The sequence below is a fragment of the Oryctolagus cuniculus genome, chromosome 12, assembly GCF_964237555.1.
Source record: "Oryctolagus cuniculus chromosome 12, mOryCun1.1, whole genome shotgun sequence".
Classification (NCBI taxonomy): Eukaryota; Metazoa; Chordata; class Mammalia; order Lagomorpha; family Leporidae; genus Oryctolagus; species Oryctolagus cuniculus.
The window spans coordinates 14,125,947-14,150,238 of NC_091443.1; the positions used below are offsets into that span (position 1 = coordinate 14,125,947).

Here is a 24,292-nt window from a genome sequence, read left to right on the forward strand (position 1 = left end):
AAGTGTGTTTAATGAGGTTGGGTCAATGATGAGACCTCATACTATCTCGAAGAGAGATGATGACTTAAAAATTATGCTCAATAGGATTACGCTGAGGCCCAGCCTAGTGACAGTAGTCAAAAGAACCCTAGGGGCCACACGTGCCTTTGAGGGGTGATACATAGGAATGTGTGCCTGGAGGTTCCCCCCACTTCTGAATGCAGTTCCCAGGAAAGAGTGGTTGCTCCTGCTGGATCAGGCCAAGCTTCTTCCTCCTTGGGCATTTTATGTGATCCCAACTGGCCAAGTTGTGGGCTCCCTTCATCCCCTTGTTCTTCCAGTGAGATGTGCTACTTGGAGGGTCACATTTGGGTCCTGGTTCCCAGGTGAGTGGATATCATGGATAATGGGTACACTGTGGTGGAACTATATATCATGGACAGTCACTCAATGCAAGCTTTAGGGATGTACCTTAGGAGACACAAAATGGCAGCCTGGGGGCATGCTTCTGAGTGAGCTGTGCCTATTTGGTGTCTGAAGTTCAGGACACCATATCTGAATCTGTGGCAATGTGTGGGAGTCTGGCAAGGAATAGAAACCATTCCTGATGGAGGGTTCATGCACTTTCAGAGCCGCCTTGTACCTATGGGGCTGCAGCATCTCTGTGTTACCCTGTTGGTGTGACCAGCAGTATTCAGACTCCACGGATCAGGCATCTCTGAAGGTGCAGGTTTCAGCTTCCTTAAGAGGTCTAGGCCAAGGATCACATTGAGTATAGGAGGGAGACTTGGCAGGGATGCTGGCTATGTAGGTTCAGGTTTCTAGCAGCCTGGGATCTGCAATTCGGTTGCAGTGCCCCTGGAACCTAGGATGCAGGGATGATCAGTTTGATGCCCAGTAAGGGAGGATGCAGGCACCTTTGCCATGGCATCTGCAGGGCCATGGTCCAACCCAATACCCTTATTCCAACTGTGGGATGTGCATGGGACTCAGTAGGCAGCATCTATTGGAGAAAGTTTTCTTTGGGGTCCATATCCTGAATTCATGGGATCCAGTTTGTGCTAGTAGCCTGCACCTGAACCCTCATACCAGGACAATACGGTGTTTGCAGGACCAGAGTGCCCTGGGGACTCTTTGGGTGAGACTCTTGCCACCACAACTCCGAGCCATGCCATCGCTAGAATGTTCAGCCAGGGTAAAGGCCTAAACTTGGGCCTCAGGAGAGGAAAGGAACAGTGGACTCCCAGGTGAGTCCATGACAGGAACCAAGGGGTCTTTGCTAGGGATCTGAGTGCCAGGCCAGGTCACCCAATGCAAGCCTAAGCAGTGGATTCACAGAGATACAGGAGGGTTACCCCAGGCCATGCTCCAGAGCAATCTGTGCCCATTTATGCTTTAAGGTCCAGAATACATTGCATGAACTCATGGCCTGGTTTGGGGGCCAATTTAAGTATAGCAAGGTTCCTGGGGGATGGTTCACATTAAGCCAGTGCCCCCACTTGTCCTTAGTGAGCTTCAGCAGCTCTGGGTTGACTTGCCTGTTTGGCCAGAATTTGTTGAACTCTAGGGGTCAGGCCTCTGTGTAGGCTCAGGGTTTAGATTCCCTAGGAGGCCTTAGATGAGAATAACCCTGTTTTTGATGTGTACAGGACTGCAGAGGGCTGTAACTATGGGTGGAATGTGTCTCAGTTGTACATATTCTGTGTGTGCATGCAGCCAACACCTCAACTCCCAGGCCTGAAAGGTGATGCCTTGCTGTTAGGACCCGGGCATGATATTTAGACTGGGTCATTGCTTGATTGCACAGCCTTGTTAAAGCATAGGAGCTGGATCTTGGAGCAGGATGAATTGGTAGAAGTAACCACTGCTGGCAGTATGATTCTCTCCAATTGTCCCTCTCTGTTCTAGTGACCAAGAAGCACAGCAGTTTGTGGAAAAGGGGAACATAGTTTCAAGACATTGTCCTGCGTGGTGGATACTGGGAAGGATACACCTGGGCCGATGAAAAGTGACACTCTGGAACCTGTGCACCCTCGTCTGCCCTTGCTGTCTATTCACACCCGATGCAATGACAAGCACTGCCTGTGGTAAGCCAATCCATCTGGGTTCCTAAGTTGGAATGGCTCCAGGGACTCTGTCTTGTGTGTTTACTGCAATTGGGTCGATGATGAGACCTCATACTGTCTTGAAGAGAGATGATGACTTAAAAATCATGCTCAATAGGATTACGCTGAGGCCCAGCCTAGTGACAGTGGTGCAACAGGACCCTGGCATTTCCACTTGCATTCCAAGGGAGGAGACCTGGGGACTGGAGACCTGGAGGTTCCCCTCAGTCCTGAATGAAGTCTCTAGGAAAGAGTGGTTGCTCCTACTAGATCAGGCCAAGCTCCTTCCTCCTTCTGCGTGGCATGTGATCCCCACTAGCCAAGTTGTGCTTATGTACAGAGGCCTCCTTCTTCTTCTCCCTTTGTCCCCTTGTTTTTTTCAGTGATGTATGCTGCCTGGCGGGTCACACTTGCATCCTGGGTCCCAGGTGAGTTGAATGGGTGATGGAATGGGTAATGGTTCCTATGTGGTACAGCTGGTTATCATGGCCAGTCTCCCAATGCATGCTTAAAGGAGACACAAGAAGGCAGCCTAGGGCCATGCTTCTGATGGGCCGATCCCTTTTGGAATCTGAGGTCCAGAACACCTTACCTGAATCCCCAGCATGGTGTGGGGACCTGGCAAGGAATGGAAACCTTTTGATGGAAGGTTCATGCACTTTCTTTTTTTTTATTTTTTTTTTATTTTTTTTGACAGGCAGAGTGGACAGTGAGAGAGAGAGACAGAGAGAAAGGTCTTCCTTTGCCATTGGTTCACCCTCCAATGGCTGCCGTGGCTGGCGCGCTGCGGCCGGCGCACCGCGCTGATCCAATGGCAGGAGCCAGGTGCTTATCCTGGTCTCCCATGGGGTGCAGGGCCCAAGTACTTGGGCCATCCTCCACTGCACTCCCGGGCCACAGCAGAGAGCTGGCCTGGAAGAGGGGTAACCGGGACAGAATCTGGTGCCCCGACTGGGACTAGAACCCGGTGTGTCGGTGCCGCAAGGCGGAGGATTAGCCTAGTGAGCCGCGGCGCCGGCCAGGTTCATGCACTTTCAAAGCTGCCACTGTGTCTATGGTGGCTGCAGCATCTCTGTGTTGCCTTATTGGTGTGACCAGAAATATTCAGATTCCAGGGATCAGGTGTCTCTGAAGGTTCAGGTTTCAGATCCTTAAGAGGTCTGGCTCAGGACCACACTGAGGATGGGAAGGAGGTTTGTCAAGGATGCCAACTCTGCAAGTTTCTAGCAGCCTGGAGCTACAACTGGGTTACAGGGCCCCTGAAACTGAGTATGCAGGGATACTCTGTCTGGTGCCCAGTGACAGGGGTACAGGCATCAGTGCCATGGCACCTGCAGGGACATGGTCCAGTCCAATGTCCTTACACCAACTGTGAGATGTGCATGAGACTCAGTAGACAGTGTCCATTGGAGGAAATTTTCTTTAGGATCCATAGCCTGAAATCATGGGTTCCAGTGTGTTTCAGAGCCTGCACCTGAGCTCCGGGCCTGGACAAGGATACCTTGTTGGTACAACCAGAGCTCCCTCAGGGACTCCTTGGGTGAGACTCTTGCCACCACTCCTCTGAGCCATGCCAGTGATGGAATGCTCAGCCAGGGTAAAGATCCCAAACTTAGGCCTCTGGGGAATAAAGGAGCATTGAAATTCCCAGGTGAGTGCATGGTGGGGACCAGTATCTTTGCTATGGATCTGAGTGTCAGTGCAGGTCATCCAAAGCAAATCTAAGGGGTGGATCCACAGAAACACAGGAGAGTTGACTCATGCTGTACTCAAGAGCAAGGTGTGCCCATTTGTGCTCTGAGGTCCAGAATGCATTGCTTGAACCCCTGGCCAGGTTTGGGAGCCAACTAAGGGGATGGCAAGGTTCCTGGGGGATGGTTCTCATCCTAAGTGAGATTAGCAGCTCTGAGTTGCCTTGCTCATTTGTCCAGTTGTCATGGAACACTAGGGGTCAGGTATTTGTGTGGGTGCAGGATTCAGATTCACTAGGAGGTCTTGGATGAGGCTACACCATGCAGGGACAGAGGTTTGGTTGGGTAGCAGGCCCTGCATGTTCCTGGCTGCCTGGAAGCTTTATATGGGTCACTAGGACACTGGAGCCATGATTCAGGGACACTGACCAGTACCCAGTTATGTGGGTGCCAAAACCTTGCCCAGGACACCTGCCAGATGGTGTAAGTCACACCATATCCATACGGCTTGTCTTGTCTAAGGTCTAGCCTTTGCTGGCCACATGGGTGGACTTTTGACTGAGTTGATCTCAGCAAGAATGTCAGGGCTCCTCCTAGGGCCCCTGATTCTGCTCCTTCTAGGGAGGCAAAAAAAAATGGTATGGGTGAGCTGCAGTCCAGCCCAATACCGGTCCCCCATCTTTGCAATATATACAGGACTGCAGTAGCCCATGACCATAGGAGGAATGTGTCTCAGGTGCACACTTTCTGAACTCTGAGAATCCATTGTGTATATGCAACCAGCATGTAAGCTCCCAGGCCTAAACGGAGATGTCTTGTTATTAGGACCAGGGCACCACTAGGGTCTCTTTGGGTGTGTCTCATGTGACCAGTCCCCTGAGCCCAGTTCCTTGCCACTGCTTGATTATCTAGCCCAGGTCCTGCTGAATCCTGGGTACTGGGGTCAGGAAGGAGCTTTAGGGGAAGCTGGCTCCAGGAGGGCAACCTGGTCTGAGTAACCCTCTCTGGACCACTGACCAACAGACCCAGTAGTTTTCAGGCAAGGTGTGGGGCTTTTCCATCCCCGGCACACCTATAGAGGTGGCTTCATGGTAGGCCTCACCTGGGCCAATGGTGCCAACATATGCTGTGGAACCAGTGCATCCTGGCCTGCACCAGCTGTGTGTTCACAGTTCCTCCCAGTCCCACAGATGATGTTACCAGAGGAAGCCTACATGTGTTCCAGTGCCCTAGAAGCAAGGACTGTTGTCATGGCCCCAGCAGCCTAAGAGTTCATTCTTCCAGCTCATTTTCCATTAGAAAAGGAGATGTCTGCAACTGCTTGTGATAAGCCAGAAATCTGTGCCTTGGAGTTGAGATGGCACCAGGGTCTTCTAGTGCTGTGGTTCCTGTGGTTGGGTCAATGATGAGACCTCTTACTGTTTTTTTGTTTGTCTGTTAGTTTTTTAACTTTTATAACTTTTATTTAATAAATATAAATTTCCAAAGTACAGCTTATGGATTACAATGGCTTTTCCCCCCCAATAACTTCCCTCCCACCCGCAACCCTCCCATCTCCCGCTCCCTCTCCCATTCCATTCACATCAAGATTCATTTTCAATTCTCTTTATGTACAGCAGATCAATTTAGACCTCATACTGTCTTGAAGAGAGGTGATGACTTAAAAATCATGCTCAAAAGGATTACGCTGAGGCCCAGCCTAGTGACAGTGGTGCTAGAGGTACTTGGGGTAACCAGGTGCCTTCCAGGGGAGGAGACCCTAGGACTGGAGAACTCAAAGCCCCCCTTGGTCAGGACATGATCTTCGGGCAGATCGGCTGCTTGTGAAGGATTCACACAAAGTCTATCCTCATTGGGTTTGGTGTGTGCTCCCTGCTGTAAAATTTGCTGTCCTACATTGGAGATTCCTCCCTAAGCTCCTGTATTCCAAAATGTCTTTCAGTGAGATGAGCTGTCCTTTGGAGCCCTCTTGGACCAAGTGTTCTAGGTGAGTGGATGGAGGTTGTAATTGGGCCTGTGTGGGGCGTAGCAGGTGTTCTGGGTGTGTAACCTGATGAAACTGATGGGTGGAACCACACAGAGACCCAGGAAGGCAGCCTTGGGCCATTGTCTTGGGTGAGTTATGCTCCTTCAGACTCTGAGGTACAGATCAATGTACTTAAATCCCTTGCTTGTTGAGGGTGCCAAGTAAGGAATCAAAATGGTCTAGAGTGAGGGGACACGTTGGGCCAGTCCTGTCACTAGTTCTTATATTGTAGCAGCTCTGGTCTTTCCATGTTGGCAACCATGCCACATCCCCACTACTTGCCTGATTCAACAGCTGGTATTCACTGGCAACATGAATAGGGTTAGGACTGTGTTGGACCCAGCAAAGATACCAGGACTCCCACTGGTCCTGGGCTCCTTCCCATGGAAGGCACCCAGTCCATATGGTAGGAGTGGGCCATGTTCCCACCCAATGTCCATACCATATCACTGGTACATACTGGGACTGTTTTGGGCAGCAACTATAGGAGGATGGTGTCTCCATGAGACCCAGCCTGTTCTCCAGAAATACAATGTGTTCAGGCAGCCTGCACCTGAGCACATGTACCTGTAAAGTCACACTGGTGGTTGGCCCAGAAACCACAGTTGTAAATCTTGGGGGACCAGAACTTTGATGCTTATGCAGACCATTGCTTATTGGTCCAGTCCAGTTCCTGGCCAGGATCTAGGTCTTGTGGGTTTGAAGAAGCAATGGTGGTAGCCACTTCCAGCAGGACAATTCTACGCGAATAGGCCTCTTGGACACAGAGACACCTGTGGGCTCCTGGAAGCCTCACCTGATCCACTGGGGGCATAAGTACACTCTTGTTCCAGTATATACTATTCTGCCCCTGTCGTCTGTTCACACTCATTCACCTTCCTATCCCACAGATGATGTCACCAAAGGAAGCACCTATGGGGTCCAATGCTTGTAGTCAAGGCCTCATGGGCCCATGAGCTGGTGGTTGCATTCCCGAGGGTGAAGGAAATATCTCTGATCTCCTGAGGTAACCTAATCCATTGGGGCACTAGTGGTAGGGCTGCAATATGGGATTTCATGGTGTGGTTCCTCTGGTTGGGTCAATGATGAGACCTCATACTGTCTAGAAGAGAGATGATGACTTAAAAATCATGCTCAATAGGATTACTCTGAGGCCCAGCCTAGCCTAGTGACAGTATAGCAATAGGACATCAAGGACTCCACGTGCTTCCCAGGGGAAGAGACCCAGGGGACTGTAGACCTAAAGACAGTCTGTCGAGGAAGCAGTACCCAGGCAGCAGCTGCTGCTCCTGCTGGATCCACCCAAGCTTCCTCCTTGGGCAGGGATGTGTTCTTTGTGGGCTGAGTTGTGGTGCTATTTTGGGACCCCTTCTCCAGCTCTTTTCATCCCCTTGTGCCTTTCAGTGTTATGTGGTGCCCAGCAAGTCACCCTTCCATCCCACATCCCAGGTGAATGGATGGTGAGACTCATGGGGCCCTGCCAAGAATCTGAGGGTATGTGCACTTGTTACCAGCATAAGAGGTAGATCCACAGTGAAAAATTTAATCCACCTTGAGCTGTGCTGCAGAACCAGCTGTGCCTGTTTGGTCTCTGGGGTCTAGAACACCTTGGCTGAAACTCTGGCCTGGTTCAGGGCTCAGCTGGGGGTTGGCAGTGGATACTGGTACAGGGTTCATATGGGGCCATTGACCCCACATGGCCTAGGTGGGCTTCAGTGGCTTTGTATTGCCATGGGCTAGGAGTGGGCAGATACTCAAAACAGACCCCTTTTTGGGGGAATGGCTCTGATTGCATTGGAGGCCTTGGCAGATGACCACAACCAGCAGAGAGGGAGGTTCGATGGGAGAGTCAGATCTGCAGGTGCCTAAGGGAGGTTTGATGGGAGAGTCGACTCTGCAGGAACCTGGCAACATGGTAGCTTCACATGTGTCCCAGGGTTGCTGCATACTAGTACATAGCACCCTCAGGGAGTATCCAGTCAGGGGAATTCTAACACTAGCCCAGGGTACTTGTACAGTGGTGCCCAGCATGCCACATCCCTGGCACTTGCCAGCATTCCCTTTCACATGGTGTCCCTCCTGGACCTGGGCTCACACTTTTCCACAGAAAGCACCAAGGCCTTCAAATGAAAGATCTGGGCCAATGTCCATTCCCCATCTTTAGCATGTGTACAGGACTGTGGTGTACAGATACCATGGGAGGAAGGTGTCTCTGGGGTGCATAGTCAGAGCTCCCAGGGAGCAGTATGTGTCCACAACCTATATCTTAGCTCATAGGCCTGGCCTGGACAGGAATGCTGTGTTGGTAGTCACAGGACCCCACCTGGGCATCCTTTGATGTATCTCATGCCATGGGTCCTCTGATACCCATGCCAGCACTTTCTTGTCAACTCTAAACATGGGCTTGGGAGAAGAAAGAGCAGTGTGGTTAGCCATTTCCAGCATGGTGACCCAGTCTGAGTTACCATCTCTGGCACAGTGACCAACAGGCCCAGAAGTTTTTGGGCAATGTGGTGGGATCCTGACTAAAGCAATATGCTTACAGGGGCAGCCTCCTGAAATTCTCAACTGGGCCAACAGAGCTAAAGCACGCTTGGGAGCCAGTGAACCCTAGCCTGCTCCTGTTAGCTTTTCACACCCAACTTCTTCTGTGTCCACAGATGATGTCAACAGAAGATGCCCATGGGGAACAGACCCCATTAGCAAGAGCTGTGGTCAGGGTCCCAGCAGCCACCAATGAGCTGATGATGCCAGCCTTGTTGAAGGAGAAAATGTCCAGGATCGCCTGAGGTAAGCCAATTCTCCCAGACCTGTGGATAGGATACCTCCCAGGGGTTCTTGTGCTGTGATTCCTGGGGTTGGGTCAATAATGAGACCTCATACTGTCTCGAAGAGAGATGATGACTTAAAAATCATGCTCAATAGGATTACGCAGAGGCCCAGCCTTGTGACGTGGGTCAAGGTGACCTTGGGGAAACCAGGTGCCTTCCAGGGGAGGAGACACTGGAGACTGGAGAACTAAAGGCCTCACAGGCCAGGACATAGTACCCACCCTAGATGGCTGTTCATCAGGAAGCACCCATGCTGCATCATCCTTGGGTTTGTTGTGTGCTACCCGCTGTCTGAGTTGCGTGACCATACTTGCAGCTCCTTTTTCAGTTCTTTCATCACCTTCTGTCTTTCAGTGAGATGAGTTGCACAGCAAGGCACCCTTACACTCCAGTTCCAAGGTGAGTGGATAGATGGTATCCATAGGACTGTGTGGGAGAGCAGGGGTTCTGTTGGGTCACCCAACGTGAACCTCAAGGGTGGATCCATGGAGACACAGAAGGCAGCCTCAGCATTGTGCCTCCTTGGGTTGATATCCTGAACACCTTACCTGAACTTCTGCCTTATTCTGTGGTTTAGGCAAGGAATGAAAACATTTCTGAAGGAGGGATCACAGGGGGCCAGTGCTGTAACTTGGCCTAGGTGGGCCTCAGTGGCTCTAGGTTGCCTTGCTTTTGTGGCTGGATATGTACAGACCCTTGGGAACTAGCTTCTGTGTGGGGACAGGTTTTAGATTAGGTGGAGGCAAGCCCGTTCCACATCAAGGCAGGAAGAGATGTTTGGAGTGGCAGTGACTATGCAGGTGACTGTCAGCCTGGGAGATTCATCTGGGTGTCAGGACCACTGGAACCTAGGACACAAGGACTCTCAGGCTGGTAACCATCCATGCAGGGCTGACATCAGTGTCATGTATCCTGCAGGGTGGTGCCAGGGATGCATATCCCTGCCACTCACTTTGTCCTGGGGTGGGGGTTATCAGGCCACGTGGGTGGCACTGAACTGAATTGAGTCCAGCAAGCATGACAGGGGCCCTTCTGGTCCTGGGCTCCCAATTCTCCACTAGAGGCACCTAGGCCCCACAGTAAGGGTAGTCCGTGGTCCATCCTAATGCCTGCACCCTATCTTTGGGATATGTAAGGCACTGAGTTGGGCAGCGACCACAGGAGGAAGGTGTACCCAAGAAGCATAGCATGAACTCCAGGGATATAGTCTGTACATGTAGGCTAGACCTGAGTGCTGGGCCTGTATAGCAAGGACTTGATGTTAGGCCCAGGGCCCTATGGGGGCCTCCTTGAGTGTATCTCATTCAACTGGTTCTTAGGCCAGTTCTGTGCCAGTGCTTGATTGCTCAGCCCAGTTCCCGGCTGAAACCTATGGAATGAGGTCAGGAGATAGTGGAGGATGCTGGCCTATGACCAAGGGGCTTAGCACTTCTCAGTTAAGGTAGGCAGAGCTAACCTGATACCACCATGCCTACAGTGGTAGCAACCTGACAGGATTCACAAGAACCAACAGTACCTAAGCACATTCTGGAACCAGTGTGCCCAGAGCATGCACCTGCTGTCTATTCATACTTGCCCCCTTGCTGTCTCACAGATGATATCACCAGAGGAAGCACCCGTGGGTTCCAGTACCCAGGTGCAAGGGCTGTGGTTGGCCCTAGCAGCCCATGAGCTAGTGCTGCCAGCCCTGTTGTACAAGGCTATGACCAGGCTTGCTTGTGGTAAGCCAATCCATGCAGGCCCTGGAGGTGGCATGGTGCCAAGGGTTCCTATGTTGTGGATCCTGGGGTTGGGTCAATGATGAGACCTCATACTGTCTAAAAGAGAGATGATGGCTTAAAAATCATGCTCAGTAGTTTTACATTGAGGCCTAGCCTGGTGACATTAGTCAAGAGAATACTGGGGTCCAACCTGCCTTCCAGGATAGGAGACCCTGGGGACTAGAGACTTGGAGGCCCACAGGCCAGGATGCCGTCTCCAGACAGGAGTGGCTGCTTCTACAGTTTTTTTTTTTTTTGGACAGGCAGAGTGGATAATGAGAGAGAGAGACAGAGAGAAAGGTCTTCCTTTGCCGTTGGTTCACCCTCCAATGGCCACCGTGGCCGGCGCGCTGCGGCTGGCGCACCGCACTGATCCGATGGCAGGAGCCAGGTACCTATTCTGGTCTCCCATGGGGTGCAGGGCCCAAGCACTTGGGCCATCCTCCACTGCACTCCCTGGCCACAGCAGAGAGCTGGCCTGGAAGAGAAGCAACCGGGACAGAATCCAGCACCCCGACCAGGACTAGAACCCGGTGTGCCGGCAACGCAAGACGGAGGATTAGCCTAGTGAGCCGTGGCGCCGGCCTTGCTTCTACAGTTTTTAATCAAGCTTCTTCCTACTTGGACTTTGTGTTTGCTCCATGATGATTAAGTTGCACCGCCTTGTTTGGGCCTTCTTCAGCTCCTTCCATCCCCTTGTCTCTTTCAGTGAGATGTGCTTCCTGTTGGTTCACCCTTTTTTCCGCAGGTCCCAGGTAAGTGGATGGCAAAGATCATGGGGTCTCTATGTGGGATATGGGTGTCAGGGTTGATCACCCAATGAAAGCCTGAGGAGTGGACCCACTGAGACACATGATAGCAGTCTTGGCCTGTTATCCAGCACCAGTTGTTCCACTTTGGCCCCTGAAGTCCAGAACACCTTTCTGAATGCCTGGGATGGTTTGTAGACCAACTTGTGATAGACATAGATCTAGGAAGAGGGTTCACATGGGACCAATGCCCCTACTTGTCCTAGGTTGTCTGTAGCTGCTTTTGGTTGCCTTGCTGATTTGGCTGGGATTGGGCAGACAGAAGGTATCAGGCCTTTTTGTGGGGGCAAGGCTTATCTCCCAAATGAGTCTCATAAAGAAGAAAACACCAAGAAGTGAGTTTGGTGTATCAGCCAGCTCTACAGGTGCCTGGAAGCCTGGGAGCATTATGTGGGTCACAGAGCCACTGGAACCCAGGACCCAGGGACGCTCTAGCCAGTGCCCTGTCAGGGAGGTGCCAACACCAGAACCATGGCACCTGCAGGGTGGTGCCCTGCACATCCATGCCCAATGCTTGCCTCATCTAGGGGCTGGAATTTGAGGGCCACATGGATGGGCTTTGGATTGAGGTGTGCCCAGCAAGGATGACAGTTCACCTCCTGGGTTGGGCTCCCACTCCTCCATGGGAAGCATCAAGGCCCCAAGGTAGAAGTGGGCCATGGGCCATACCAATGTCCCTACCCCATCTTTGGGTGTGTTGGAGGAAGATGTTTCTGCAGGGCACAGAGTAGCAATAGGAGGAAGATTCTTCTGCAGGGTACAGCCTAATCTCCCAAAATCCAGTGTATTCACAAAGCCTGCTCTAAAGTGCACAGACCTGCACAGTGACCCCATGTTGGTAGGCCAAAGGCTCTACAGAATTCCCTTGGATGTGTTGTGGGCCAGAATTCTGATGTTTAGGCTGGGCCATTGCTTGCTTGACCATCCTAGTCCTGGCTTGGATTTGGGACCTGGGGGCAGGAAGAATTGGTTGATTTAGCCACTACCAGAAAGAAGATCCTGCCTGATTGTCTCTCTCTGTCCCAGTGACCAAGAGGCCCCACAGTTTCTGGCAAGGTAGATGAAACTTGCCAGTCCCCATACCACCTACAGAGATTTGCTCCAGGGAGGACTCACCTTGGCCAACATGGCCAAACCACACTCTGGAATCAGCATACCCTTGCCTGGTCTTCCTGTTTGTTCACACCCAATACCCTTAATGTTCCACAGATGATGTCAGCAGAGGATGACCAGGGGACCCAGTGCCACATGGGCAAGGACTGTGGTCTAGGCCTAGTGGCCAATGAGCTGGGAGCTTCAACTTCATGGGTGTAGGAAATGTCTAGAACTGCCCATGATAAGGTAATCCAACCAGGCCATGAAGTTGGAATGGCTCCAGGGACTTCCCGTGCTGTCTCCTGGGGTTGGGTTGATAATGAGACCTCATACTATCTCAGAGAGAGATGATGACTTAAAACTCATGCTTAATAGGATTACTCAGAGGCCCAGCCTACTGAAAGTTGGTCAAGTGTATCTCAGGAACCGCATGTGCCTTCCAAGGAAGGAGAACCTGTGTGCTCAGGATGTAGTCCCCAGGCATGAGCAGCTGCTCCTGCTGAATCCACCCAAATTTCTTCCTCCTTGGTGTGGTGTGTGTTCCCTGCTGGCCAATTTTAGGGTGTGCTGGGGACTTCTTCTCAGGTATCTTCATCCTTTTGCTTCTTTCAGTGAGATGTGCTAACCCTAGGTCACCCTTGTTGTCCTGGGTCCTGGATGTGTAGATGATAAGAATAATGGGGCCTCTATATGGGAGCTTGGTATAAGGGCAGTCACCCAATGAAAGTTTGTGTAGTGGTCCCAGATAGACACAGGAAGGTAGCCTCTGGCCATGCTCCTGGTTGAACTGTTCCCCTTTGGGCTGTGATGTCCAGAACACTTTACCTGAACCTCACCATGGTGCAGGGGCCAGACAGGAATAGAAACGATTCCTGAGGGAGAGTTCACATGCTGTCAAAGTTGCCACTGTGTCTAGTGGGTCTTCAGCATTTCTGTGTTGCCTTGGTGGTGTGACATGAAGCAGGGAACACTGGGCAACATGCTCCTCTGAAGGTGCAGGTTTCAGATTCCATAAGAGGTCCAGGCCAAGGACCATACTGAGAATGGCAGGGAGGTTTGATGGGTTACCAGCTCTGCAGATGTTGGCAGCCTAGGAGCTTCACATGGGTTGCAAGATCCCTGGATCCTAGGTTGCAGTAATATTCAGGCCCATGCCCAATAAAGGAGATGCAGGCATCAGTGCAATGATAGCTACGTGGCTATGGTCCAACCCAATGCCCGTGCCTCAAATGTAGATGTGTATGAGATTCAAAAGGCAGCATCCATAGGAGGCAGTGTTCTCTGGGGTTCGTATCCTGAACTTCTGGGATCCAGTGTGTGATTTCAGCCTGCACCTGAGACCCTGGGCCTGGAGGGGGATGCCATGTTAGTTGGATAAGAGCTCCCCTTGGAACTCCTTTGGTGTGTCTCATGCTATCAGTCCTCTGATGCCAAGGCCATGCCATCACTCTCATGTCCAGCCTGTGTAATGGACCAATCTTGACCCTCTGTGGAATGAAGGAGTGGTAGAGGTAGCTGCTTTGGGCAGGGTTTTCCAGCCCGAGTGGCCTTGTCTGCCCCAGTGACCAACAGCCAAGCAGTTTCTGAGTGAGATGATCAGAGATTTCCTGACTCACCATGCCTAAAGGGGTGTGCTACATGGAAACTTCTCTGGGCTGTGAAGTCTAACAACATTCTGGAACCAGTATACCCAGAGCCTGGCACATGCTGTCTCTTCATATTCAACCACATCCTTGTGCCATAGGTGATAGCAGAGGAAACACATGTAGGATTTAGTACCCCTAGGGTAAGGTCTGTGGTCAATACCCTAGTTGCCCATGAACTGGTGGTACCACTCAATTGGCAAAGGAATCAACCCAATGGCCCAAGGTAACCAATTCCATTTGTATTTTAGGGGTGGGATGGCACCAATGGGTTCCTGTGGTGTGATTCTTGGGATTGGGTCGATAATGAGAACTCATACTGTATCAAAAAGAGATGATGACTTAATCATATTTAATAGAATTATACTGACGCCCAACATAGTTACATTGGTGCAAGAGAACCTCAGGGTTTCCATGTGTCCTCCAAGGGAAGAAACCTATGGGATGGTGTCCTTGAGGCCCCCATGCAGGACCCAATCCCTGTATAGGAGCAGATGCTCCAGCAGGATTTACCCAAGCTTCTTCCTCCTTGAGCTTCATGTGTGCTCCACTCTGACTGAGTTGGGGGAAGTGCTATGGGCTCTTCCTTCAGTTCCTTTCATCTTCTTGTCTTCTTCAGTGTTGTGTACTGCCCAGCAGTTTACCCTTACATCCTAGTTCCCAGGTGAGTGCATGTGTCAGGGTGGGTCACTCAAAGAAATCCAGAGAGGTGGACCCACATAGACACAGGAACACTACCTCAGGCTGTGCTGTAGAGCAAGCTGTGTCTCTTTGGGCTCTGAGTTCCAGAATGTGTTGCTCAAACACATGGCCTGGTTTGGGGAACAACTAAGAAAGGCAAGGTTTGTAAGGGAGGGTTAACATGGGGTTAGTGCCCCCACTTAGAGTAGGTGGGCTGTAGTGGCTATGGATTGCCTTGCTGTTTTGGCCAGAAGTTTCAGAATCTAGGGCTGAGAATTGTGTGTAAGGGCAAGTTTAGATTCCCTATGAGGCCTGAGATGAGGGCAACAGTAAGGGAAGGAGGGAGATTTGGTGGGGAAGCAGGTTTTGCAGGTACCTGGCAGTCTGGGAGCTTCACATGGGTTATGAGGCTGTTGGAACAATGATTCAGGAGTATTCCAACCAGTGCCCAGTTATGGGTATGTCCAAGGCACCCTCAGTGTGAAACATTCTTGACTCCCCAAGGGAAGCCACTATGTCAGGGCTTTAGAAGTGGGACAGTATCAATGAGATCACGTGGTATGTGAGTCTGGGGGTTGGGTCGATAATGAGACCTCATACTGTCTTGATGAGAGATGATGAATCATCTAAACATGATGATCATGCTCAACAGGTTATGCTGAGGCCCAATTTAGTGACTGTGGTGCAAGAGGAGCCCAGGGTCCCCACATGCCTTCGAGGGCAAAGAGACCTGGGAATGGAGATGTTGAGGCCTCTAGACATGGATACAGTCCCCAGGGAGGAGCAACTGGTGTGTACTCCTTGCTGACTGAGTTGCAAGCCAAGCTGGGGGCTCCTTCATCAGTTCCTTTTGGCCCCTTGTCTCTTTCAGTGAGATGTGCTTCCTGACATCCCAGATGTTGGATGCTGAGGATCATTTGGTTTCTAAGGGAGATCTGGGGATCTGGGCGCATCACCTATCACTAGTGTAAGGAATAGACCTTGAATACGCAGGATAGCAGCCTTGGCAGTGCTCTAGAGCAAGCCATGCCCCTTTGGGTTATGAGGTCTAGAACGTCTTGCCCAACCACCTGGCCTGGTGCAGGAGCCAACTGAGGGTTGGCAATGGATCCTAAGGGAGTGTTCATGTATGGCCAGTGGGCTGCATTGGCTCTGTGTTGCCTTGCTGCTTTGGCTGGAATTGGGCAGATACTGGGGATCAGGCCTCTGTGCCAGGGCAGGACTCCCATTCCATAGGAGGCCCAGGTGGATGAACACACCCAGAAATGAGGGAGGTTTGGCAGGGAAGATGCTCTACAGATGCTTGGCTGCCTGGGAGTTTCACATGTGTCACAGGGTCACTGTAATCTATGATGCATTGCCCTGACAGTGGGGTTCTGACACCTAGAACACATATACAGTGGTGCCTGGGCATGCCCCCTCCCCAGTGTTTGCCTCATCCAGGGATTGGCATTAACTGTCACATGGGTGGTTTTGATCTGAGTTGAGCCTACTAAGGATTGCAGTTCCCCTTCTGGTCCCAGGATCCCACACCTCAATGGAATGCACGAGGGTTCCACAAATGAATGATCCATGGTCCAGGCTGATGCCCCTTCCTTTAGGATGTGTATCAGACTTTAGTAGGAAGGAAGAGACCATAGGAGGAAGGTGTCTGTGGGGTGTATATCCTGAGTTACCAGGATGTGGTGTGTGTACACAGCCTACACCTTAGCACCCAGATTGGACAGGGATGCCGTCTTGGTAGGACCAGGGCACCAAGAGTGTCTCCTTTGATGGATCTCATGCCATTAGTTCTCTGATACCAAGTCTGTGCAATCACTTTATTATCCTGCCTTGGTCCTAGACTGGACTCATCTTGGGTTAAGGAAGGAGCAGTTGGGTTAACCCTTCTGGCATGATGACCCAGCCTGAGTGGCCTGTTCTGGTCCATGAACCAACAGGCCCAGCAGTTTTCCAGCAAGGTGTGTGGAGCTTGCCAGAACCAAGACACCTACAGAGACTGCCTCCTGGAAAGCCTCACCTGGACTCATAGAGCCAAAGAACACTGGAAACAGTGCACTCTAGCTTGCCCCTGTTGTTTCCTCACACCCGAACCCCTCCCTAACCCAGAGATGATGTCAGCAGAGGAAGCCACCATGGAATCCAAACCCCATGGCAAGAACTATGGTCAAGGACCCAGCAGCCCATGAGCTGATAGTGCCAGCCACGATGGAGAAGCAATCATTCAAGACTGCCCAATGTAAGCCAATATATCTACATCCTATCAGGGGACAGCATCCAAGGTTTCCCATGGTGTGGGTTCTGGGACTGGGTCGATGATGAGACCTCATACTGTCTTGAAGAGAGATGATGACTTAAAAATCATGCTCAATAGGATTACACTGAGGCCCAGCCTAGTGACAGTGGTCAAGAGGACCCCAGAGTTTCTACATGCCTTCCAGGGCAGGAGACCCTGAGGACTGGAGATCTTGAGACCACCCCCCCAGGCCAGGACACAGTCCACAGGCATTAGCAGGTGCTTGTGCAGGATGTACCTAAGCACCATCTTCATGGGGCTTGGTTTGTGCTCTCTGCTGTCTGAGTGGCAGGGCCTCAGTGAAGGCTGCTTCCTCAGCAACTTTCATCCCCTTCTATCTTTCAGTGAGTAGAGTAGCACGGCAATGCACCCTTCCGAGCTGGGTCACAGGTGATGGTGATAGTAATGGGGCCTTCGTGGGGTTCACCTAACGCAAATCTCTGGTGTGGACCCATGGAGACACAGGAAGGGGCTTTGGACAGAGCTTCTTAGTGAGCTATTGCCTTTTGGGTTCTGAGGTCCAGAGTACCTTACCTTACCTGAACCCCAGCCTTGTGTGGGGATTCAGACAAGGAGTAGAAATGTTTCCTGAGGGAAGGTTCATATGGGGCCAGTGCTGCCACTCAGGCTAGGTGGTCCTCAGTTGCTCTGAGTTGTCTTGCTGGTGTGGAAGGAAGTGTCCAGACACTGGGGAATAAGACTCCTTGTGGGGAGGGCAGGTTTAAATTCAGTGGGGGCCTGGATGAAGGCACCAAGGAAATGAGAGATTTGAGGGGCAGAATAGCAGGTGACTGTCAGCTTGGGAACTTCAGGTGACAGGGCAGCTGGAACCTCAGACACAGGGAAGTTCAGGCACACCCATACCCACTGCTTGCCTATTCCAGGGCCTGGCATTTCTGGCATTGTGGGTGGCCTTGGTGTGTGTTGGTCCTATCAAGGGTGCCAGGGCCCATCCTGGTCAAGAGCTCATACTGCCCCATGGGAGGCATCAAGGCAACATGGTAGGGGTTGGCTATGGTCCAGCCTAATGCTCATACACTGTCTTTGGAATGTGAACAGGAATGAGTTGAGCAGCAACCACAAGAGGAAGGTGTATCCTAGAAACACGGCATGAACTCTGGGAATACAGTATGTGCACATAGCCTAAGACCTCAGTTCCTGGGCTTGGATGATGATGTCTTGTTGTTAGGCCCAGGACCCCATGGAGGCCTCCTTGGGTGTCTTGTTCAACTGGTCCTCAGTCCAATTATATGCTAGGGCTTGATTGTCCAGCCCAGGTGCAAACCAAAACCTTGGTCCTGGGGTCAGAGTAGATCAGTGAAGGATGATAACCTGTGACCAAGAGGCCCAGCTGTTCTTGAGAAAGGTGGAGAGAACTTACCTGACCCCGCTATGCTTACAGGGGTAGAATTCTGGGAAGACTAAAAAGGGAAGATGGGGCCAAGGCATGCTCTAGAACCAGTGTACCCAGACGTGCCCCTGCTGTCTGTTTATACCCACCCTCTCCATGTCCCACAGATAATATCACCAGAGGAAGACTTCCTGGGTTCCAATATATGGGGGCAAGGGCTGTGGTGAAGGCCCAGCAGCCTATGAGATGGTGCTGACAGCACTGTTGGACAAGCCACATGGGTACCAGGTGACTAGATGCAGAAGATTATGGGGCCTCTGCAGTAAAACTGCACAATTCTATGCTACCACTTAATTTTCTCTCCCTGATTTTGGCAAGATCCTGGGTATTGGAATCAGGAAGGAGCTTTGGGAGAATCTGTTTCATATAGGGAAGTTGGGCCCGAATACTCCTCTCTGGACTAGTGACCAGTAGTATCAACATTTCTTTGGCAAGGTGGCAGAGCTTCTCTGACTCCACCACACCTATAAGGGTGGCCTCCTGGGAAGCCTCACCTTGGCTGAAGGCATTCAAGCATGCTCTGGAGCCAATGAACCCTAGCTTGCCCCTGCTGTGCATTCACAACCTCTTCCTCCCAGTCCCACAGATATGTCACCAGAGGAAGCCTGCATGTGTTCCAGTGCCCCAGAGACAAAGGTGGCGGTCAAGACCCAGCATCCCACGAGCGGGTACTACCAGCTCCATTGGAAATGGATATGTTCACAAGAGCCCAGGTAAGCCAATCCATCTGGGCCCTGGAGGTGGGACATCAGCAAGGGCTTCCCATGGTTTGGTTCCTGAGGTTGGGTTGTTGATGAGAACTCATACTGTCTCAAAGAGATGATGACTTAAAAATCATCTTCAATAGGATTATGCTGAGGCCCAGTCTAGTGACAGTGGTGTAAGAGAACCTTGTGGTAACCAGGTGCCTTCCGGGGGAGGTGACCATGGGGGCTAGAGACCTCGAGGCCCTCAGGCAAGGACGTGATCTGCAGGCAGGACTGGTTGCTGTGCAGTCTTCTCCAACCGTCTTTCAGTAGGATGAGCTGCCCAGTAGAACACCATTGACCCCTCTAGGTGAGTGAATAGAGGATGTCATTGGGCCTGTGTAGGGCAGAAGGTGTTCTGGGTGGGTTACAGTACGTGTGTCTGCTATTTGGAACCACATAGACCCAGGAAGATAGCTTTAAGCCATGCTCCTGGGTGAGCTATGCCTCATTAAGCTCTGAGGTGCAGATAAACTTACTTGAAAATATTGCCTGTTAAGGGGGCCAAGAGAGGAATGCAAAGGGTTCCTGAGAGAGAGGTCACATGGGCCCTCTGCCACCACTCTTCCTAAGTGGGTTGAAGCAGCTCTGAGGAAATGTGGGTGAGCATTTAGGATGAGGCCACAGAGGGAGGGCAGGGATGAGATTCACAAGGAGACCCAGGCTGAGAACCATACAAAAGCAATGAGGGAGGTTTGGCAGAATAACAGGCTCTGGAGGTCCCTAGCAGCCTGAGAGTTTTACGTGGGTCACAGAGCCATTGTAGCCATGATTCAGGGACACTCCAGCAGGTGCCTATTTGGGGGGTGCTGACACATGGTCCGTTGTACCTGCAGAGTGGTGCCAAGGCATGCCGCATCCCTGCTGCTTGCCTCTTCTAGGGGCTGACATTCCCAGGCCACATGGGTTGGCTTTGGAATGAGTTGAGCCCACAAAGGATGAGAGGGCCCCACCTGGGCCTTGGATCCTGCTCCTCCATGGGAGGCACCAAGGCTGCACAGTGGGAGTTGCCCACGGCCTGCCCTCTGCCCATACCCCATTGTTGGGACGTGCTTGGGACTGAGGTGGGCAGCAAACATAAGAGGATGGGGTCTCTGTGGGGCCCAGCCTGACCTCTCAGGATACAGTGTGTTCAGGCAGCCTGCAACCTGAGGGTCTGGGCCTGTGAGGTGACACTGTTGGTTGGCCCAGGGTCCCACAGTGGCCTTCCTTGGGTATCTCTCATGGGAATGGAGACTTGATGCTTGAATCAGGCCACTCTTTGCTTGTCTAGTTCTTGACTAGGACTTGAGTCTAAGGGGTGTGAAAGAGCAGTGGGGGTAGCCCCTTCTGGTAGGCCATCCTACCAAGTGTCCCTCTCTGTCACAGTGACCAAGAGGTCCAGCAAGTTTGGTGGAGCTTGCCTGACCCACCATGCCCACATGGGTGGGCTCTTGGGAAGCCACACCTGGGCCCACATGGTCAAAGCATGCTCTGGAGCCAGTGATTCCTAGCCTGCTCCTGTCCTCTGTTCACACTCATTCCCCTCCCTGTCCCATAGATGATGTCACCAAAGGAAGCACTGGTGGGGTTCGATATCCCAGGGGCAATGGCTGTAGTCAAGGCCCTAGGGGCCCATGAGCTGGTGGTACCAGCTCCACTGGTGAAGAAAGCATCCCTAACTCCCCTATGTAAGCCAATCCATTAGGCCCTAGAGAGGGGAATATGCCAATGAGATCCTATGGTATGGTTCCTGGAGTTGGATCTGTGATGAGACCTCATACTATCTCAAAGAAAGTTGACAACATAAAAATCATGCTTAATAGGATTACACTGAGACCCAGCCTAGTGACAGCAGTACAAGAGGATCCCATGGCACACATGTGCCTACCAGGGCAGGAGACCCTGCAGACTGGAGTCATTGAGATCCCAGGCTGGTATACAGTCCCCAGGGAGTATCAGCTGCTCCTGCAGGATCCACTCAAGCTTCTTCCTCCTTGGGCTTTATGCTCCCTTTTGGTCGAGTTGTGTTCTGTGCTGAGGGCTCCTTCTTCAGCTCCTATTGTCCTCTATTCTCTTTCAATGAGATGTGTGCTGCCCTGTGTCCTGGTGAATGGATGCTGAGGATCACTTGGCCTCTGCAGGGATCTGGAGGCCTGGGTGAGTTACCTGTCATGAACATAAGGAGTGGACTCATGGACACACAGGATGGCAGCATCATGAAGTGCTCCAGAGCAAGCTATTCCCCCTTTGAGCTCTGAGGTCTAGAATACCTTACCCAAACCTTTGGCTTGGTGTAAGGGACAACTGAGGATTGGCAATAGATCCTGGGGGAGGGTTCATGTGTGGTCAGTAGCCCCACTTGTCTTTGGTGGGCTGCAGTGGCTCTGGGTTGACTGTTTTGAGATTGGGCAGGTATTGGGTGTCAGGCCTCTGCTGGCTTCAGACTTGGATTCCATAGGTGGCCTGGATAGACAACCACACCAAAAAATGACAGTTTCATGTGGAAGCATGCTTTGAAGGTGCCTGATAGTCTGGGAACTTCACTTGTGTTCTGGGGTCACTGCATCCTAGGACGGAGGACCCTCAGGCATTTCTCAGTCAGGGAGATTCTGGCACCAACCCAGGGAACCTGTATAGTGATGTCTGACATGCCCCATACCCTATGCTTGTGTTCCCTTTCACATGAATGGGATTTCCTCTGTGTGGAGCCTACTAAAAATGCAAGGGCCCCTCCTGGTCCTGGGCTCCCACTCTTCCATTGGATGCATCATGACCACACTAATGAATGATCCACAGTCCAGGCTGATGCCCCTTTCCCATCTTTGGGATGTGTACAGGACTCAGTGTGCAGAGACCATAAGAAGAAGATGTCTCCAAGGTGCATATCCTAAGCTCCCAGGATGCAATGGGTGTACACACAGCCTATACCTTAGTGCCCAGAGTGGATGGGGATGCCATGTTGGTTGGAGTGGGGCCCAAGTGGTGTCTCCTTTAATGGGTCTCATATCACCCATCCTCTGAATCCAAGTTTGTGCCAGTGCTTTCTTGTTTAGTCCAGGTCCTGGTCCTGACTTGGGCTCAAAGGTAAAGGAAGGAGCAGTGGGATTATCCACTTCCAGCATGGCAACCCAGCCTGAGTTTCCCTCTCCAGCCCGGTGGGTAACAGGCGCAACAGTTTTCCATCAATTTTGGCGGGGCTTGCCAAACCAAGATGCCTACAGGGACAGCCTCAGGGAAGCCTCACCTGAGCCAATGAAAACAAAGCATGCTCTGTAACCAGTGCACCCTAGTCTGCCCTACTATCTGTTCACACCCATCCACATCCCTATCTCACAGATAATGACAGCAAAGGAAGAACCCTGGGGTCCAGGGCTCAGAAGGCAAGGGTGTGGTCAAGGCGTAGCACCCCAAGAACTGATGGTACCAACTCTGTTGCCAAAGTAATTGTTGTTCTGGTAAGCCAATCTCTCTGGGCCCTGAAGGTGGGATGGCACCAGGGACTTCCCATGGTGTAGTTTCTGGGGTTGGGTCAATGATGAGACCTCATACTATCTCGAAGAGAGATGATGACTTAAAAATCATGCTCAATAGGATTACACTGAGGCCCAGCCTGGAGGCAGTGGTGCAAGGGGAATTTGGGGTAACCAGGTGCTTTCCAGGATAGAAGACACTGGGGACTGGATGCAGTCTGCAGGCACGAATGAGTGTTTGAGCAGGATGTACCCAAGCTCTATCTTTCTTGAGCTTGGTATGTGCTCCCCACTGTCTGAGACTGGGTCCACACTAGGCCCTCCTTCCTCAGATCCTGTTGTCCTCTTTAGTCTTTCAGTGAGTAGAGTATCCTGGCAGGGCACCCTTTTGACCCTGGTCCCAGGTGAGTGGATGGTGGTAGTAATGGGGTATATGTGTAGCAGCTGGTGGTCTGGGTGGGTCAACAGATACTAACCTCAGGGGTAGACCCATGGAGACACAGGAAAGCAGACTCAGGCAGTGCTCCTGAGTGAGCTGTGTCCCTTTGGGCTCTGCGGATCAGAATGCTGTACCTGAACTCCTGCCTTGTATAGGGAAATATTTACCAAGAGAGGATTCATGTGGTGCCAGTGTTAGCCTCGGTGGGCCTCAGTGGCTCGGGGTTGCCTTGCTGGTGTGGCCAAAAGTGGGGAGACACTGAGGAACCAGCCTCTGTGAGAAGGCAAGTTCTGGATTCAGTGGAGGTCTGGGCCAAAGACAACAAAGCAGGGAGGGAAGCTTAGAAGGTCAGGAACTATATAGATCGCTATCAGCCTGGGAGCTTCAGATGGGTGGCCAGGCCACTGGAGCCTAAGACAAAGGGATGATCGTGTTGCTGCCCATTCAAGGGGTGCCACCACAAGTGCCATGCTACCTGTATGGTGGTACCAGGCATTCTCTGCCCCATAGCTTACCTCGTCTAAAGGCTGCCATTCTCAAGCCACATGGGTGGTCTTGAATTGAGCTGAACCCAGAAAAGATGGTAGGGTCCCTCTTGGACTGGGATCTCACTGCCCCACTGGAGGCACCAAGGCCCCACAGTAGGGGTGGGTCATGGTCCAATCTAATGCCTGTATCCTATCTTTGGGATGTGTACAGGACTGACTTGGGCAGTGCCCACAGGAAGAAGGTGTATCTTGGAAGCACAGAGGGAACTCTGGGATAGTGTGTGTATGTAGCTTAGACCTAAGCACCCAGGCCTGGACAGTGATCACTTGTTGTTAGGCCTAGGGACCTATGGGGCCTCCCTGGGTGTGTATGGTTCAAGCACTTCTCATGCTAATTCCCTGCCATTTCTTGGTTGTCCAGCCCACGTCCCAGCCAGAACCTGAGTCCTGGGGTCGGGAGGGAGCAGTGAAGGATGCTGGCCCAGCTACCAACAGGCCCAGCAGTTCTCTGGTAAGGTGGGCAGAGCTAGCCCAGTATCATCATGCCTACAGAGTTAGTATCCTGGAAGGACTCGCCAGAGCCAATGATGTCAAAGCACAATCTTATAACAGTGTACCCAGAAGTTTCCCCTGCTGTCTGTTCATTCCCAGACCCTCTCTGTCCCACAGATGGTATCAACAGAGGAAGCCCCTTGGATTCCAGTTACCTGAATCCAAGGCTATGGTCAAGGCCCCAAAGGCAATGAACTGGTACTGCCAGTCATGTTGGACATGACAACGACCAGGACTGCCCATGGTAAGCCAATCTACCCGGGCCCTGAAACTGATATGGTGCCATGG

General features: G+C 51.8%; 1 long non-coding RNA gene, 12 other non-coding genes and 1 pseudogene across 60 annotated transcripts in view; all 14 read left to right on the forward strand.

The window, feature by feature from the left end:
* LOC103351271 (uncharacterized) overlaps window positions 1-24,292 on the forward strand; it is a 153,485-nt gene that overhangs the window by 91,866 nt on the left and 37,327 nt on the right. For 15 of the 48 annotated variants that reach the window (XR_011380624.1, XR_011380636.1, XR_011380620.1 and 12 more), the window contains exons 2-14: window positions 1,888-2,066; window positions 2,468-2,512; window positions 3,540-3,735; window positions 5,392-5,762; window positions 6,692-6,807; window positions 7,206-7,295; window positions 8,462-8,591; window positions 8,987-9,031; window positions 10,656-11,147; window positions 18,906-19,040; window positions 21,140-21,212; window positions 22,392-22,510; window positions 23,874-24,248. This is a non-coding gene — a long non-coding RNA (uncharacterized lncRNA). The other 33 variants (XR_011380658.1, XR_011380659.1, XR_011380657.1 and 30 more) reach the window with 24 other exon arrangements.
* LOC127483918 (small nucleolar RNA SNORD115) lies at window positions 20-100 on the forward strand. Its single transcript, XR_007910709.1, has one exon. It is a non-coding gene; the product is annotated as a small nucleolar RNA SNORD115 (small nucleolar RNA).
* LOC127483902 (small nucleolar RNA SNORD115) lies at window positions 2,138-2,218 on the forward strand. The gene has a single exon (XR_007910693.1). It is a non-coding gene; the product is annotated as a small nucleolar RNA SNORD115 (small nucleolar RNA).
* LOC127483965 (small nucleolar RNA SNORD115) lies at window positions 5,393-5,471 on the forward strand. The gene has a single exon (XR_007910756.1). It is a non-coding gene; the product is annotated as a small nucleolar RNA SNORD115 (small nucleolar RNA).
* On the forward strand, window positions 6,878-6,958 carry LOC127483929 (small nucleolar RNA SNORD115). The gene has a single exon (XR_007910720.1). It is a non-coding gene; the product is annotated as a small nucleolar RNA SNORD115 (small nucleolar RNA).
* Window positions 8,662-8,742, forward strand: LOC127483939 (small nucleolar RNA SNORD115). The gene has a single exon (XR_007910730.1). It is a non-coding gene; the product is annotated as a small nucleolar RNA SNORD115 (small nucleolar RNA).
* Window positions 10,424-10,504, forward strand: LOC127483953 (small nucleolar RNA SNORD115). Its single transcript, XR_007910744.1, has one exon. It is a non-coding gene; the product is annotated as a small nucleolar RNA SNORD115 (small nucleolar RNA).
* Window positions 12,607-12,687, forward strand: LOC127483968 (small nucleolar RNA SNORD115). Its single transcript, XR_007910759.1, has one exon. It is a non-coding gene; the product is annotated as a small nucleolar RNA SNORD115 (small nucleolar RNA).
* Window positions 14,237-14,314, forward strand: LOC127483975 (small nucleolar RNA SNORD115). The gene has a single exon (XR_007910766.1). It is a non-coding gene; the product is annotated as a small nucleolar RNA SNORD115 (small nucleolar RNA).
* Window positions 15,198-15,287, forward strand: LOC127483984 (small nucleolar RNA SNORD115; annotated as a pseudogene).
* LOC127483908 (small nucleolar RNA SNORD115) lies at window positions 16,930-17,010 on the forward strand. Its single transcript, XR_007910699.1, has one exon. It is a non-coding gene; the product is annotated as a small nucleolar RNA SNORD115 (small nucleolar RNA).
* On the forward strand, window positions 19,112-19,190 carry LOC127483962 (small nucleolar RNA SNORD115). The gene has a single exon (XR_007910753.1). It is a non-coding gene; the product is annotated as a small nucleolar RNA SNORD115 (small nucleolar RNA).
* LOC127483967 (small nucleolar RNA SNORD115) lies at window positions 20,814-20,894 on the forward strand. The gene has a single exon (XR_007910758.1). It is a non-coding gene; the product is annotated as a small nucleolar RNA SNORD115 (small nucleolar RNA).
* On the forward strand, window positions 22,582-22,662 carry LOC127483921 (small nucleolar RNA SNORD115). Its single transcript, XR_007910712.1, has one exon. It is a non-coding gene; the product is annotated as a small nucleolar RNA SNORD115 (small nucleolar RNA).